Source organism: Dunckerocampus dactyliophorus, chromosome 19, assembly GCF_027744805.1.
Source record: "Dunckerocampus dactyliophorus isolate RoL2022-P2 chromosome 19, RoL_Ddac_1.1, whole genome shotgun sequence".
In the NCBI taxonomy this organism is placed as follows: domain Eukaryota; kingdom Metazoa; phylum Chordata; class Actinopteri; order Syngnathiformes; family Syngnathidae; genus Dunckerocampus; species Dunckerocampus dactyliophorus.
In genome coordinates, this window is record NC_072837.1 from 15,975,593 (window position 1) to 15,994,074 (window position 18,482).

At 42.2% G+C, this 18,482-nt stretch overlaps 1 protein-coding gene across 3 annotated transcripts in view; it reads left to right on the plus strand.

Annotated features, from left to right (window-relative positions):
* Positions 1-18,482, plus strand: part of fam184ab (family with sequence similarity 184 member Ab) — a 75,274-nt gene that overhangs the window by 14,534 nt on the left and 42,258 nt on the right. The gene's annotated exons all lie outside the window — the stretch shown is intronic.

Consider the following 18,482-nt stretch of genomic DNA (forward strand, 5'->3'; position numbering starts at 1 on the left):
GTATTATCATGGTGATCACTATCATAATTCATCATTTCATGACTGCTATTGTGTGCGACTGTTTCATTGCAGTATTGTCATTGTGATCACTGTCATAGTTCATCATTTCATGACTGCTATTATGTCTGATTGTCATTGACAGCTTTGTCATTGTGGTTGTTGATATTGATTTGTCCTTTATCCTTGTTCGTCTTTATAGTTGTCACGGACATTTATTTGCTGATGTCGTTCTGTATGTTTCTGTTGTTCTGTCACAATTGTTGTTGTTGCTGCTGTTGTCCTTGTCTCTTGTCTCTCTTTTTTTTGTTTTTGTCCCCCCCGCCCCCCGTTTCCTTTTCTCTTCTTCTCTGTCCCCACCTGCTCTGGTCCGGTCGCTCCAAATTTGCTTTATAACAAGCATCAAGGTCGAATAAATTTTGTATGACAGGGGAAGTGTATATCACACTTCTCTCTGGCAGAGTAAATCTGTTGAGCACTTGACGGCATTTAGGTATACAATTCTATCTGCTTTAAAGGCTGGACAGGACAGGGAAAAAAAAAAAAAAAAAAAAAAAAAAAAAAAAACATTTAATGAGACAAATAGGATAAAATATAACCAAAACGGTACACAAGTGGACCAAACCGAACATGCAGAACCGAAACGGTTCAATACATCCATGTGAACTGTTACACCCCTATCCGATATCTCATTTTCTGGCCGATATTATCAGACATCCCTAACTGTACACTTAAGAAAGGTGTCCTGATGGGCGTAGTTTGACCCCGGAACGGATGATTTATTTCTATTCCCACGACTTGCAATGGGAGCTGAATGTGAATAGAGGCAGTCAGCTGTAGACGCTGTGAATGGGATGATGATCATTGTGGAGGCGAAGCGTTTGGAGCAGCACAACGCTGCTTCCTTTGCACAGCTTGTACACACACATCCACACGCACGCACACACACACACACACACACACACACACATTCCATTAGCGCTGCCATCAGTCGGTTAGTGTGTGGCTGTGCTAGCCTGCAGCCTGCATGTTTTGTGTGTTAGCGCTTGTCGTATGTTGCGTTTCATCAGGCGCGGCGGGGGCGAGAGGACCCAGTTAACAAAAATGTCAGGACTGAGATAAACCTGCTGCACCGAGGGGGGGGCAGTGTCACATGCGCTTTGGTCACATGTTAGTTACTTTAACGGGATAAGTCAAAGAAAAGTGCATGATGGCGTCATAAATGTATTTTTGAAGGTTTTGAGTGCAACATGATGATAATCTAGTTAAAGAAGTTACACCAGTATGACACTAACAATATTAGGATGGAGTTACATATTCATCCACGCTGTTGGCATGGAAACGGTGTTGATAGGACCTGTTAGCCGAGTTTGTTTGCCTAATTAGAGTCCAAAAGCCATCAGGTCAAATAAATGTATTTTTAAATTTCATAAATGAATCCCAGCCTTGTGGCGTTTGCTGCAAATGCTCCTGTTGACATCTAAACTGCAACAATAAGCCAAACATTTAAGGTGCGCACTGCTGCCAACAAATAAACAAAACGAGTCTTTTTTTTCCTTTGTTGTTGACTGGAAAGGACGCACATGGCAAGAAGTCTGCTGTCGCTGCCAGAGTTTCGGGTTTTGGTGCTTTACTGACGACACTCCAGGAACACAACATTAGAACAACTTGCTGACACGCTCAAGTTGAACTCGGACAGGCGAGAGTAAACGACTTACAAGTGCTGACAGCTGCTGGCAAGCCAAGCTAACCGGCTAACTGCTGAAGTTCAAAGCCGTTGCCTAGCAACAACGCTAAACAAAAAGCAAAAATGATCCTGGAAATCCGGGTCCACACTTAGAAAGACTGCCATTCTGGGAGTTGAATGATGATGGTTTGATTTTATATGGTGCCTCGAAGAATTGAATGTTGAGTCCACAATCAGAAAGACTGCCATCCTGGGAGTTGAATGATGATGAGGATTTTTCATTATATGGTGCCCCGAAGAATGCAAACCTGGTTTCACAGATGCAATCACATGCAGAGGTACAGAAAGTTTGGATGTTATTTCACGCTCCGAAGGAGAAGATGAAAGAGCAACTGCAGCAAAGTGTAGCACAAATAAGACAAGATCTAAGAGGCAACAGCTTCAAGAAGCGGAGATCTACGAAGAGGTCATAAACCTTAATGAGGAAAATAGAGCATTGCGCAAGGATACCAAGGTGGGGTGATATCAAGGTACTACAAGATGATAATGCTGCCTTGTGTGCTGCTCTTGAGGTTAAAACCCGATGGAGGGAACTAGAGCACTATGCAATGACATCAAGGTACTACAGGATGATATCAAGATACTACTGGATGATTATGCTGCCTTGCACACCACTCTTGAGGAAGAGAAAGAAGCAAAGGAAAAATAATTGAGCAAATGAAAAATACAATTGATGAGTGGACTAGAATGCACGAATGAACAATGTTCTCCTCTCAGGGCTCCGAATTATACCCAGGACAAATGTCCAATGGCAGGCAGCCCACAAGAGAGAACCAGATGAAATGGATGTTCCTTCAACAGAGCAACACATTTCCAAGACCTGGGTTCGAATCTCCGTTGGGCATTTCTGTGTGGAGTTTGCATGTTCTCCCCGTGCGTGTGTGGGTTTTCTCCGGGTACTCCGGTTTCCTCCCACATTCCAAAACATGCATGTTAGGTTCATTGGCGACTCTAAATTGTCCATAGGTATGAATGTGAGTGTGAATGGTTGTTTGGCTGGCGACCAGTCGAGAGCGTACCCCGCCTCTTGCCCGAAGTCAGCTGGGATAGGCTCCAGCATGCCTCCCGCGACCCTAATTAGGATAAGCATGATAGAAAATGGATGGATGGCCTTTCTGTCTCTATTCTTCTACTTGTCTTTCAAAATAAGTGTCTCAGAATAGCCATAAAAAGTCCAAGAAAAAGCAGAGTTAATCCTTTGAAGTGTGATTGTAGAAGGGTGATTTTGCAGCAAATGATGATTGAATTCCGAATCATACGACCTCAACATTAATGCTTTGCCTGTTTTTTTGACAGTTGAGATTCCTGTCTAATGTCTGATGCACTAACAAGCTCAAGGCCAGTCGCAGCAACCCAAGTAACGAAACACTGACGCCCCATCTAGTTAGACTATGCAGTATTCTGTCTGCCACGTATGCAGATGCGGTCGCAGTGTCTGCCCGTCGCAATGGCCATGCAAACGTGAGGCGTGTGCACAGTGACACGGTGCCGTCAGGCCCAGGCTGGATTAGAGATTTGTAGCTTTGAGCCGCTCGCTGTTGGTGACTCATCTGACCTGATTTTGCATCGCAGCAGGAGCACAGGCAGTAAAAACACATTCCCGCTATGAAACACACGTCCATCATGAACCTGAATGTTCTTATTTCATGTCGACTTTGCATGGCCAACTGCTTAACAAACTGTCGTATGGTCATCGCCCGTTCAAGGTCCTGTCCACACGACTGCAGCACATACTGTATGACCAGGCGCTGTACCTTTTCCAGGACCTAAAATGTACATTTATTTATGAATTGTAACTGCCACGTGTGCAAAAACCCTTGAATGATGACTGATTTGGCGATTGATCGATTCCTTGCACTAAGCTGCATCCACTGCATGCGAAGCAACAATTAAAGCTATTGAATGCAAACTGATACAACTTTAAGAGTTTAAACTAAAAAACATGCCTCAAAAGTTCCAAAAAACTTGAAATCAACATCAAGCAAGACACCAGCGAACTAGTGTTGTGTGAAGATAACCATAGAACAGGAAGTGGGGCTATTTATTATTATTTGTGGTCAAGTAGCTTGCTGTTGAGCGCATTGCCATACAAAATTGACTGTAAACGTGAAAACGTTATTCTTGTAATATTATAACCTTTTCCCAGCCTAATTTTCCAAAGTTTGCAGTTTCATTAAGAATTTAGAAAATAGCATCTTTTTTATTTAATATTTCAAATTTATGCTTCTAAGAATTACATGATTTTTTTCTTCATAACATTATGACTATTCTCCTAATATCATAATTTTTTTCCCAATCGAATTATCCAAAATTTACAACTTCACTCTTTTGTTTGGATTTGTCTATCATAATATTACGACTTTAGAAAATAACATAATTTTTCTTTCATATTTTAACTTTCCGCTTTTAAAAATAGGACTTTTTTTTTCCTGTAAGATGCCATTTTTTTCATAATATTCTGACCTTATTCTTGTAAAATAACTGCTGTTTTTTTTTCCATTTTGTCTGTTGTTTTTTTTTTCAGTTGTATTTTTGAGAATGTGCCGTGGGCCAACACAAAAACAGCCACGGTCCGCAAATGTCGAAAGTTGTACCAACGCACACTGATATGCTAGCTAACGGTTGGAGCTTACCACTGCTGAATTTTGATTTCAAAGACGAATCAGATGATGAAGTGGACGTTGGCCGACGTCAATTTTGAGCAACCCCGACTGCTCGCAACGGCTCCTTGTTAGCCCAACGAAGCGCCAACATGGCCGCATCGTAGGGTCAGCCTTGCATCATCATGCCAGGCTTGTTAACTTCCGCTCCTCAGTTTCCTCTCCATTAGCTTCTTCAAGCATTTCCCTTTTTACACAGGCAGCCGTCCAGTTGCCATGGAAACCTGCCAGTCATATGCTGGGACTACACTGTACAGTATATACTGTATAGATACTGTGTACATGGCTGATAGCCTTGGAATGTAACTCCTGCAATCTCTAGGAGGATCTATTATATATACTCTAGTGTGTGTGTGTGTGTGTGTGTGTGTGTGTGTGTGTGTGTGTGAGACAGACAGTATTTAACCCCCCACCCCCACCCTCATGCTCACCTGTGTGTGCTGCAGGTAATTACAGTCTTCCCACTCAGCTCTAAATATATTACAAGCCTCCACAGGCAGTTCCATGCAGGCGACTTTTGAAGACTTGAGAAGGCGAACAAGTCCAAAACTTCAGAACCCTCCTGCACCCCAACGGTAAAAGTATACTGTAGCCCTGATGGGTCAGCTGGTCACCGTTTGGTCTGTTGTAGTCGTAACGTTGACCATGTGTGCACTTAAGTCACTCTTGTTGCCTCCGTCCTCAAATTCTGACACCTTTTAAATCTTTCAGGTGAGACAAGCACATTGGTGCCGTCACGCCGTTATTGTTTCATCACAATGTGTTCTCGTGATCCCGTTTGTTTAGGTCACCTGGTTGTTGATTGGTTCCTTCTTTGGTTTGGGTGTTCATTTGTTTGTTAGAATGTTTCTTGATTGGTTCGTTCGGTGATTGGTTTGTTTGTTGATTTGTTTATTTTGTGCGTTGATCGGGCCGTTCTTTGGTTCAGCTGTTTGGTTGTTTTGATCTTTAGTTCGGATGATTATATGATTGTCTGTTTGTTCGTAGATTTGATTTGTTTGGTCTTTGGTTTTGTTGGGTTTTTTTGTTGGTTTGATTTGTTGATTGGTTCATTCTTTGCATCGGCTGTTGATTTTTTTTTCTGGATTTCATATTTTGTATGAATCCTGAATTGCTTTGTAGAGCCTTGGCAGAGGTCTGAGCTTTGTTTAGGTCACTTGGTCTTTTATTGTTTTGTTCATTGATTGGTTTGTTTGTTGGTTTGTTCTTTGGTTTGATCATATGATTTTCTGTTTGTTGATTTGATTGGTTAATTCTTTGGTTTTGTTGTTTTGCTTTTGATTACAACATATTGATACAGTAGTTTGATGATTTCTTTGTTGGTTCCATTCCATTCTGTTTCCTTCTGGTTAACTGGGATCGGGTCACGGGGGCAGCAGTCTCAGTAGCGGTCTCCGGCCACCTCTCCCAGTTCCACCGGGAGGACACCAAGGCGTCCAGAGTGGTGCAGGTGTTCCCTGGGGCCTTCTCCCTGCTGAGCATGCCCAGAACACCTCACCAGGGAGACATCCGGGAGGCATTCGGACTAGATGCTTGAGACACCTCAACTGGCTCTTCTTGATGTGAAGGAGCAGCGGCTCTCCTCTGAGCCCCTCCCGGATGACCGAGCTCCTCAACCTATCTCTTAGGGGGAGTCCAGCATTTCAGCAGCTTGTATCCACAATCTCGTTCTTTCAGTCAAAGCACACAGCTCATGACCATAGGTGAGGGTGGAACATAGATCGACCGGTAAATTGAGAGCTTTGCCTTCCGGCTCAGCTCTCTCTTCACCACGACGGCCCAGTACAGCACTGCGCCGATCCGCCTGTCGACCTCACGCTCCAACCTTCCCTCACTCGTGAACAAGACCCCGACACACTCGAACTCCTCCACCTGGGGCAAGAACTCACTCCCAACCAGGAGGGTGCAATCCACCCTTTCCCGACTGAGAACCATGGCGTCAGATTTTGAGGCGCTCAGTCTCATCCCAGAAGCTTCACAATCAGCTGCACATCTCCCCGGTAAATTTTGAAGGTCACAGCCTGATGAGGCCATCAGCACCACATCGTCTGCAAATAACAGAGACCATATTCTAAGCCCCCAAACTGGACCCTCTCGACACCTTGGCTGCATCTAGAAATTCTGTCCAGTTTGTTGAGTGGTTCATTTCTTGTATTTTTGTAATTTGTTGATTTGCTGCGGTTCCTTTGTTGCTTGAAAGAAGTCTGAGCTTTGTTTAGGTCCCTTGGTCATTGATTGGTTTGTTTATTGCTTTTGTTGTTTGTTGACTGGTTTGTTCTTTGGTTTGGTAGTTCATTTGTTAATTTGAAAGTCAGAGTGTTTGTTGATTGGTTTCTTGATTGGTTGTTTGTTGATGTGTTTATTTTGTTTGTTGATTTCTCTGTTTCTTTGTTGTTTCGTTCTTTGGTTCGACCATATGATTTTTTGTTTATTGATTTGATTGCTTTGCTCTTTGGTTTTGTCATTTTGCTGTTGATTTGTTCGTTTGGTTGGTTCTTAATCATTTGTGTTGATTTGTTCATTTCTTGTTTGATCTTTTGCTCTTGTTGATTTGTCCGGTGGATGCTTAATTGAGCCTTGGCAGAGGTCTGAGCTCGACCATGGCCAAGCTAGTTGACTTTGAAGGTCTTCTTCAGTCGTATTATTGTTCAATTTCAGGGTAATAAACTGGACTAAGTTGATGATAAATCTGATGGAAAGTGAAAGGAAAACTGTCTGTGTGAAGGTCTTATGACAAATGAACTATTATAATTTGATGACTCCTACGTCGTATCGGAGTCAAACACCGTGTAAGCTAACTTACAGCGCAGCAGAGTGGTTCCATCATTAAAAATAAAGAGAAAGCATCCTGATGCCTGCATAAGTGAAGCTAATTTAGCTTTAGAGACCATCGCCTGGTGTGTGTGTGTGTGCGTGTGCGTGTGTGTGTGTGTGTGTGTGTGTGTGTGTGTGTGTGTGTGTGTGTGTGTGTGGCTATAAAGCTTGTGCAAGTCAAGCCAAGGGTGGCATGAAATTAGAAAGTCAAGCACACCTTCCCTCTTCCCGCTCCATCGAGCGCCGCCAAGGCTTCTCCCGGGGAGGAGCGCTCCATTCCCGAGTGCATGCAAGCGCAGACATCCCGCCTGCATCAGCCTCCCCCCTTCGTTAGCACGCACATTAATAACTCAACCACAGGAATAAGTTAGTGTGACTGTGGTGTATGAGCAAAACCTCCTAATATTACAGAACTTCGGCATAATTACACAGCCATTTTGTTTTTTAAAGGAATGTGCTGTATCATGGCGCTGTTAAGATGTTTAGAATTTAACCTTTATACCGCTAGCAAATAGATCAGAATACATGCTTCTTCTTCATCACCGGTCTTCTCAACTGCATCAACCATGGAGTTAAGTTGGGTTTTTATTATTGTATTCACTCTTTTCTGACGTAAATGTGACTTTAGAAGACCGTAGTTCTTGGCTAGTTGCTAGCACACTGTGTTTAGAGAAAACAGAGATGAGCATTTAGCATCTTCTCTTGGTGCTTGTGTAGCTTATGGGGATTTATTTAACACACTGAACTTTATTTACAAAAGAAAAGGGAAACAGTTAAGGAGTTATCTTCTGGCTTTTTTCAGTTACGCTCATATACAAATGGATGACTAGCAACCCATTCGTTAGCACAGGGGTGTCCAAAGTCCGGTCGTTGATTTTTTTAGGATTATTTTTTTGTTTTTTTTGTTTTTTGTAAATCACTGAAAAGAAAAGAAGTTAAAATATCACAATATATCATATATAGATATAGAACATCAAAGTGCCTCCCTGTATGCGGCCCTCGGGGGAAAAAGCTTGGACGCTACTGAATTAGCGGCTAAAGTGCTAACAAGCGATTGTGGCTATTTGACGCCCACTATTGAGGTCATATCATAATGACATTTTTGCAGAGCTGCTGGAAAAGTGAATTTCTCTTGGAAATTAAGTACTCTATCCATCCATCCATCCATCCATCCATCCATCCATCCATCTAGAGTAAAAGAATATGGGGGACTTTTGCCCTGTAAAAGGATCGGCCCGAACAGGACCACACACGTTCTTGCTAACGGATTTGACACTGTGTCACAGGCGTTTCACTACTGCTGAAATCAGACGAGTTAAAGATGCCTGCGGATGATGACTTGGGAAAAAGAGTAAAAATGAACAGATTGATGGAAAGCGAATGGAATTCCTCAAGTCCCCAGCCAAGCGGCCGATGTCGGCGTGCTGGGAGGACGCTGGTGGGACATAAAAGGCCGCCGTGGAGAGGAGAGATTCATTGCCATGATAGGAATCATTTGGGGAGATGACGGAGAAAGGGAAGCGACAAAGGCAGCCTCGCTCCTTCCCGTTCTAATATTTTGATAAGGATGATCTTATTTGGAATCAGCGGCAGAGGAGACAAACCATGTTGTTAACTTTGAGGAGAAGCTCTGCTCCTCGCATGAGACCATCAAACCTTGTCGTTCTTATTTTCCGCATAAATTCCGCTCACCGTCGCCAGGAAACAGGATCATCTCGGAGGATGTTGAAATAGGAGCGCCAGGAGATGATTGTTCTCATTGGGTTTTTTGTGCTCGCTGACGTCAGCGTTAGCTCAGTCGCAATGAGGAGAATGAAAATGAGTGTTTTTACTAAATAAGCCTGCAACCGTGCGGCTTAAGATATTGAAATTATGATTGCTGGAAAGCTATGGAAATGCAGAAGATTACAGATTACAGCACACCTAGAGATGCCCAAGCAGAGATTCTAACCCTCGATCTCTTGACTGTGAGGCTGACATGCTAACTTTTATTTTTTATACATTATTATATATTATATATATTTTGAAACTGCTATGTTTATTATGGTTATTATGGTTATTATGATAGCGCTGCAAAGGCCTTTTAGAGATTAATTACCTACCTACCTACCTACCTACCTACCTATCTACTGTACCTATCTACCTGCCTGACCGAACGACCGACCATCCGCATTCCCGTTTCCAGGTCATGAGGTTGTTGTAGCCACGTAGCTATTGCTAAAGAATTGTTGCTTGTTGTTGAGTGGAGAGTAAAATGATTGGTGCCACCTACCTCGCCTCCTGTCTCGTTGGTGACCCTCGACGTGGGTAAAAATGTCGACTGGCAACAGTGACAGCTAACGTCGGTGCTGTCTGTGCCGGCACACCCACGCCTGTGGTTTCAACACATTGAAGCCCAGTTCGGACTGCGAGGGATAACACAGAACGTCACAAAGTATTTCCACGTATTGGCACCGCTGGATGCCTCGATGACAGCAAGTACGGGAGCCCCCTAGGCCTACATAGAGCATTTTTTTATTATCGGATTTCATTATAGGGAAAAAAAACGATATCGATATCAACCAATATTAAATTTTTATGCCAATATCGGGCTGATGATATCGGTGGGCCTTTTCAAGCATAAAAATGGCTAAATGAACTAAAATACAATTATGCATTCAAAAGACGCTGTAATTATAAGTAGTATTCTACACTGGTCACTAGGCGTGTCAGTAATGTTACTGTAATGTTTGGCGAGAAGAAATGCTGGGAAGCCGTCATTTTTGTTGACCGTTTATTCCTTTATTCCCACGTTCTCCCACTCTCGTTTCTTATGTATTCTTCTTTTGCGTTACCACGTCTCCTTACACTGCTGCACACCATCTGCCGTCACGTCTCATGCAAGATATGTTTGCTCTCCCGGTTTGGTGTCGTCATTATCAAAACTTATTATCATAAACCCACCACACCGAGGTATCCTGTTCAGTGCCTCTGTTAAGCGCTTCATCAAGATGGAGGACACATCCCGACCCTTTCAGCGGCAAAAGGTACAAGGAGGCCACATTACTTGCTAGTTGCTGCACTGTTCTTTCAAATGGCTGCTCTGATCAGGAGGATTATCAATACAAGAAAAACCCTGCTGCCATCGGGCCATGCAGGTGAGAAAGTTTCAACACCTAATTGAAGATACCAACCACATTCATTTGCAATTTGCATAATGTCCCTCACCTTAGGGTGCAAAGTGGAGGTTTGGATTACACTATTTAAAGTAAATAAGTCATCATGGTAAGCTATACCACCCTCTGTTCATCCCCATTTTGTATTGCATTTTTAACTCATTTTTTGTACTCATTGATAATTTATTATTTTGTATGTCAGCATTATTAATAATTTATACCAGAGTCACTTACAAAAAAACTAAGTGAATCTAGGAAACTTCACCTGCACTGTCCAGTGTCCAGGTATTTATGTCACACTCACACTGGTTGAATTTTTTGGCTAAAAAGTTACTGAATCGATTTAAAGTTAATCGTTTGGGATCGTATTTAGGTGGATTTTGACCAGACAGGTTTAATGAAGCTAAAAAAAATTGAAAACAAAAACTAGTAAAATCACAAAACCCCACGTATTTGAGCGGATTTTTACGAGACAGGTTTTACGCAAAAAAATTCAAAGCGTCCCCAGGTATTTTACCAAAACCACATCACCATTTCACACTTCCATGCATTCATCTTCTATGCCGCTTATCCTCACTAGGGTAGCTGGTACGCTGGAGCCTATCCCAGCTGACTTTGGGCGAGAGGCGGGGTACACCCTGGACTGGTCGCCAGCCAATCGCAGGACACATATAGACAAACAATCATTTACACTCACATTCATACCTATTGACAATTTAGAGTACTAAAACATACATATTTTTGGAATGAGGAAGCCGGACTACCCGGAGAAAACCCACGCACACACGGGGAGAACATGCAAACTCCACACAGAGATGCCCAACGGAGATTCGAACCCAGATCTTCCCGATCTCCTGACTGTGTTGCCAACATGCTAACCACCATGCGGCCACCATTTCACGCTTATTTGGTTTAATTTTGCTTCAGTCAACTCACTGCAAATCTGAAATCCATCCATTTTTTTACTGTTTATTCTGTTCATAGTTACAGCGATTTCGAGCTGATCTCATCTTGTTTAGGATAAAAGGCGAGGCTTGGTCTTGACTGGTCGCCAGTCAATCACAGCACAAATATTGTCAAGTTCTGTCTTAACGTCAGCCTGCCTGAATTTCAAAAGGCTGAGAACGTTGTAGAGGACGCTTTATCAACTCAAGTCTGGCAAATGTTCTTGAGTTTATTTCACACCTCAACTATTTAAGAGCTTGTAAAGTGTGGTCGATAACCTTACATCAAAAAGGAATAGCATCTAATTTTCAGTCAGTCTAAACATTGTTCAGTGCGGAGTAAATGATCAGTATTTTTATATCTCAACAATATCTTAGAAGCAACAACAACTCTTACATAAAAGTGGTGTCTTCTCTCAGTCATGTCTTTTCTACTCAGTCGTACAATAACTTCCTGCACAACTACCCTCATTAGCATCGAAGTCGTGAGATCAGTTATATCAGTTATATCATATGTCAGTATCAAAGTCTTGAAAACGTATCAAAGAAATCCTTCGACGCTTTGATGACGATTCATGTAGCTTTTACAGTCAACATCATATTTTCAATGCTATGTTTGTGCTGCTTTGTGCAATTAAAAGGATTGTTTGTACTGTCATTCTTTTGGGGTTATTAAAGATTTAAGCGTCCGGAGATTACATAACCAGCTCCCCGACATGCTCAGATTTAAACCAAAATGAGTCTGTCTTTTCCTTTTTGTTTGTGCTGTTTTGTGTTATAAAAATGATTGACTGTGCTGCTCTACTTTTTGGGTAATTCAAGACTTTACGGCCGTGACGTCAGCAAGTCCCAACACTTGCTCCAAATGGTTTTGCAACTGTTCAATGGCCTTACCTTATCTTAAAGGGATAGTTTAGTTGTATGACATCACCGTCAGCAGTTTAGTACATCAACAGCGACTTACCCCCCACTTGGTCCCCTAAGTCCAGTTCTGGTCAAGGAGGTCTCGACCTGGTACCAAGGAAGAATCAATTCTAGAAATCAATGTTTTTATTATATTAGTTTTGCCATTAACAATGTCCAATAACCATTTTTTTTAACGAGACATGCACCTACTTCCTCAGTATTTTTAATGTTTTTCATCTGGAGAAATCCCGTTGCTCTAAATTATGCTTTTCTGTAAGTTGCTGAAAGGTATTCAGCTCCCCGCGGGTAGAAATGGTGCAGTAGGAGGTAATTCTTCAGCTTATCCACTGCTTGAATCTCCTTAAAACATTTTTGAAATCATTATTTTTTTGTCTGTTTTTGATTTATTTATCGTAAAAAATAATAGTAAAATTTGTGTTTGTATCTGTTATGTAGTTTGATGCCATTGTGTGGATTTGGCCTTTCTATGATTTTCTTTGATATCAGACACAAGCTCAAAGGTCAGCTCAGCAAAGAGTCACATTTTCAAATTTTCTATGATTTCTATTCTATTTTTTTTAAACGACAGCCACAAGCACAATAGTCAGCATATTTTTAATGCCAGTCCAAGTACGTCTTCATGCATGACATTAAAGAAAAGCCGCTGTAGGTCGTGAATTTATATTAAGCACAGAAACAAACGAGCCTACATTTCATATTTTCTGCTGTAATCTTACATGACTGATGCTAACGAGCAGCAACAGCAGCAGCGTTTATGTGAATTTTGATGCACTTTTATTGCCTTTAATACGCCAAAGCGCCCACCGGCTGATTGTTCATTAAAGCCAACATTTGCATTTCATCACATAATTAGCTTGGTGCGGTCGTGCGTCGTAATTAAAGTCTCGCTCTGCTTGCCCAGATGAGCTTATCAACATGGTGGCAGCTCGCATCTTTAGTTAGACATGCAAAGCAGTTACCACTGATGGCCACCAGGGGGTCAACAACGACATCATTGCTTTATCCATCCTGGTTTAATGTCAACAAATGTCCTACCACTTGTTTTCCGACTTGTGAATTATTGACTCCCTCTTTCCACACACGGCTTCCTTTCTTACAACAGCAATAAGGTCCATCCTCTTCCACGAGCAGGGAATCTCCTCGCTGCCATTTTCCGGCTTTCCTCCCCGGCCCACTCTTATTCTTGGCAATGGATGTTAAGGTCAGAGCGATGCTACGTGGTGTTATTTTTATCCACGGCCAAAAACAGCATTAGCTGATGTCTCATTTATGAGCTTCCTGGTTGGATGGAGGCTGAGAAGCGTGGCTTGGCCCGGTATCTGCTGCTCGTCCCGTCGTAGCAGCGTATCGCTCTGCCAGATGAGATGCTCGGCTTTCTCGTTTTGGTTTGGAAAAGGATCAGAAGTGAGTCAAGTTCCTGAAAGGGACTTCCTTTAGGGGGAAAACTGAGCACACTGTCCACATGGGGAATAAAACAGATTGCAACAACTTCGAACTGGATGCTGTTATTTGTTGTGATCATGCTAAAATATTTATTACATCCACCAAGGAATATAATAATGTCAGTTTGCATGTGTGTTGGCGGGATTACCTAAAAACTACTGAACCGATTCAAGACTTAGTAAATCTCTTTGTGGTAGACGATTCCATATGCATCTAGTAGGGTGTCGCGAGACACTCAGTTCACGAGATGAGACGATACATGAGATTGGCTCTACGAGAACAAAACGAGACAGATTTTAGCTTGACTTTTAAGAAAAGTACGATAAAAAAATATTACAAACATATGACAATCTATATCGCAGTCTAGTACTTTAATTTCTACTACATTACACTCTTCTGCACTCTTGTGTGTATGTTAGCGGCCCCGCCCCCGCCCACTGAAACAAAGACTGTATGACTGACAAAACTGACTCTGTTCATGCCGTTGTTCTATGGAACAAACGCGCCAAGGTGCTGAAATCAATGCACAGAGTGAACCCTCTTCTTGCCTGTTTTTTACACATGTACATGGCGATATGTTGAGGCTGGCAAAATTATCGAGTTCATTTTCATTTATTGTGTGATTAATTCATTAATTCATTATCATCCCAGGCCTAGCGCCCACGAGACATTTTTTTTTAGGCCCTGACGTATTAGGCCCTGTCCACACAGGAACGTTCTTGGGATTTTTTTTTGGTGGGTTGAAAAAAAGTCGCGTCCACACTGGGCCGGATTAGTATATAGTTGCACCCGGACGGGAACGCATCACTGCGTGAAAATGATGTAATACACGAGGCACACCTACGTGTGGCGCTGTGAACAGCTACGCAGACGGAACCACGTGACACTCCAAACCATAGAAGAAGAAAAACGCATGTGCATAAGTCTTCTGTTTTCCAACGCTCTTCTCACGAGAAGTGGAATTACTTCTGCGAGTCGTTACGGCGTATAAGAGAGCTAAATATTAGGAGATCGTCGACTGAGGTGAGTCATGTCCGTCCAAATATTCAGCTATTATGTTGGCTTGTCGTCAAAGCTCACTTCTGGTCACGTGACGGCAAAGAGGCGGCGGTGTGTTGGTGACGTCATCGTTCTCGTATTGTCCACACGGCAACAACCAGCCGGCGTTTTCAATCAGTACCGTACCGTACCGCTGGCAAAATTATCGAGTTCATTTTCATTTATTGTGTGATTAATTCATTAATTCATTATCATCCCAGGCCTAGCGCCCACGAGACATTTTTTTTTAGGCCCTGACGTATTAGGCCCTGTCCACACAGGAACGTTCTTGGGATTTTTTTTTGGTGGGTTGAAAAAAAGTCGCGTCCACACTGGGCCGGATTAGTATATAGTTGCACCCGGACGGGAACGCATCACTGCGTGAAAATGATGTAATACACGAGGCACACCTACGTGTGGCGCTGTGAACAGCTACGCAGACGGAACCACGTGACACTCCAAACCATAGAAGAAGAAAAACGCATGTGCATAAGTCTTCTGTTTTCCAACGCTCTTCTCACGAGAAGTGGAATTACTTCTGCGAGTCGTTACGGCGTATAAGAGAGCTAAATATTAGGAGATCGTCGACTGAGGTGAGTCATGTCCGTCCAAATATTCAGCTATTATGTTGGCTTGTCGTCAAAGCTCACTTCTGGTCACGTGACGGCAAAGAGGCGGCGGTGTGTTGGTGACGTCATCGTTCTCGTATTGTCCACACGGCAACAACCAGCCGGCGTTTTCAATCAGTACCGTTTCACGTCACCCAGAACGGCGTTCTCGTGTGAATGAAAGGCTGTAACGGAAAAATACTTTGCTGTTTTGACCTGGAAACGTTTCCATGTGGATAGTCCCTCAATCTCAGGAGATCTTGTGTCATGAGGTCTTGTGACACCTTAGCATCTAAATACTTGGTTACGATACCATTCAAAAACAATACATTTAAAAACAGAACGATTCGAAAAGATTCAATGCAGTGTACAAAAGATACGATTCGATTTGATAAGATTCAATGGTTTCATTTGTTGATGTAGACATGAATCTTATATTATCAAAATAAAAAAGCCAATTCCAATTGCTTAAAAGTGTCATTTTTATAGTATTTTCAAACATGTAGGAGAGCGCATCATATCCCCAAGCATGCTGTAAGGCAGGGGTCCCCAATCGCAGCGCCAACTTTCAGATGGAATGATTAAAAATACACATTAAAAAAAACAATAATAATATATAAATAACTGCATCAATTTTATGTAAATTGATGTCAGTTTTGGAATTATGGGACATTATTTTATTTTTAAAATGATGTACAGTTAGAAATCCCACAGTTTTGCATGTTTGTTGTTTGTTGCGCCCTGGCTAGGGGTGTAACAATACGTGTATCTGTATCGAACCGTTCAATACACATGTGTACCGAACGGTGACCCCTCTGCCGAATAATACGCACTTTCATATTTATTTTATCCACTTCTGACACCGCTCTGTGCTGAAAGCTCAGTGTATCTGCGATCAACTACTGTACTCTGGCTTAGGTTGCATCGTCAAGCGCAGAGCCACTGAGCTCCGCCTCCCACATTCATACCATGCTGAAGATGTTGAAAAATGTGAAAAATGTTGGCAATTGGCAAAAATAGAAATTAAAAAAGGCAAGGTAATTTATTTTTTGTATTGGAAAAAATATTGAACCGTAAGACATGGATCGAACCGCACCGCACCGAACCGTGAATTTTGTGTATTGTTTCACCTGGCCCACTTTGCTCAATGCTCAGTGGCAGTTCTGGCTTGAATGACGGCACCGACACCCCACCCCAACTCACGCACCACGAGTTATACAAAGCCACAAAAGGTAGAAAATATAATAATACATTAGCAAACAAAATATGAAATAACATATACAACATCCATCCATCCATCCATTTTCTATGCCGCTTCTCCTCATTAGGGTCGCGGGGCATGCTGGAGCCTATCCCAGCTGACTTCGGGCGAGAGGCGGGGTACACCCTGGACTGGTCTCCAGCCAATGGCAGGGCACATATAGACAAACAATCATTCACACTCACATTCATACCTATGGACAATTTAGAGTCACCAATGAAGCTAACATGCATGTTTTTGGAATGTGGGAGGAAACCGGAGTACCCGGAGAAAACCCACACACGCACGGGGAGAACATGCAAACTCCACACAGAAATGCCCAACGGAGATCTTCCCGATCTTCAGACTGTTACTGTGTTGGCCAACATGCTAACCACTAGACCACCGTGCGGCCCCATATACAAAATATACAATGAAATTATTTTGTTTTGCAGTGCACAGATTCTAGTACAACGCCCCCGAGCCCCCAACACACACAATCCCACAACTGTTGTTTGCAAATGTTTTTTTCAAATGCAGAAGCTGCTCCAAAATATTTCCCAAGTTCCCTTTCAATTGCATTTGGAATATAGTATTAATTTAATTTACACAATTAAAACAAAGAAAACAAAAGAAGCTCAGTTAGCGTCTAACCACCAGGTAACGTTAACGTATTTGATGACATGCATTCCATAATATGGTACACATATAATGATGATATAACTCCATACCTTTATCTTTGGCCTATTTTTTCTTTCCTCTTCTTTGTAAATTGTGCACTCTTTTCCATGTTTTGTTGACAAAATCTCCCACTGTCACTCAACTAGCAGTCAAGGCGAAACCAACTCATTGACCCACAATTCCCTTCTTTTTAGTTCACATTTTTGTAGTGGAACGACATATGTTTGTCACTCTTGATCTGCGATATAATTAATATAACATAATGTGAAGAATTCATTTATTTTCGTAATTTACTTTTTTACCAGCCGTGAAACCTCCTTCCACCCCGCACACTACTCAATCTGGTGTAATCCACATGGTACACGTTTGATGATGTCTGAGCAGCATGGGGGTGGCAGTATCCCGCGTGTAGAGGGCGCCCATCTGCCACGCATACCCTGACTTGATAAGAAAATGAGCGCTGAACAGTAATAAATGGGATTTTTTTTCTTTCCGTCTTGCGGCGCCCCCCTTGAGAATTGCCCATGTGGCCCACTGCCGACGGTCCTTGAACGCACCATCTAACTTTATCCCACGCTGCACAGATAGATTACTACACTGTATTTTCCCCATTTTTCTTTCACCTCATATTTGGTCCCAAATGCTGATACTATGTGGGAATGCATCCGATTTGATGATGTTATTGAGTGCTAATGTGCATATTTGTGGTGCACAACCTCTCTGGAAAAAACTCCAGGCTCGTACTGGTGGATGGTGGCTCTGTACTTATTTTGTGCTTTTAATTTGATGTTGTTCCTGTCTTATTTGTACGCAATACATAATAAATAAGCAAAATTAGATTGCTATGTACGTGCTGCTACTATTTACATCCATTCAGTCGTGCTAAGCTGCGGAGCATGCGCAACAATTTTTATGCCGGCAGCGTTGTTGCTGGTCTTGCGATACCCGGTGCATGTCTCTACAGTCGATTAATCTAAGAATTTATGGCTGATTCTGATTGATCCAGGAGGCTGCTACCGATGCAGCTGTATCTCGCTTGGCAAACCGGATATCCAGTCGCAACGATTTATTGTTCACAACCCCTTTTTAGCACACCATAAGTTTCCATCACATGGGCGATCTATTGTTTATGTTTATTTTTATTTGTATTATTTATATTTGTTTTTATATTTTATTGTATTTATTTTGTATTTATATTTTTTTGTTAATTAATATTTATTAATTTATA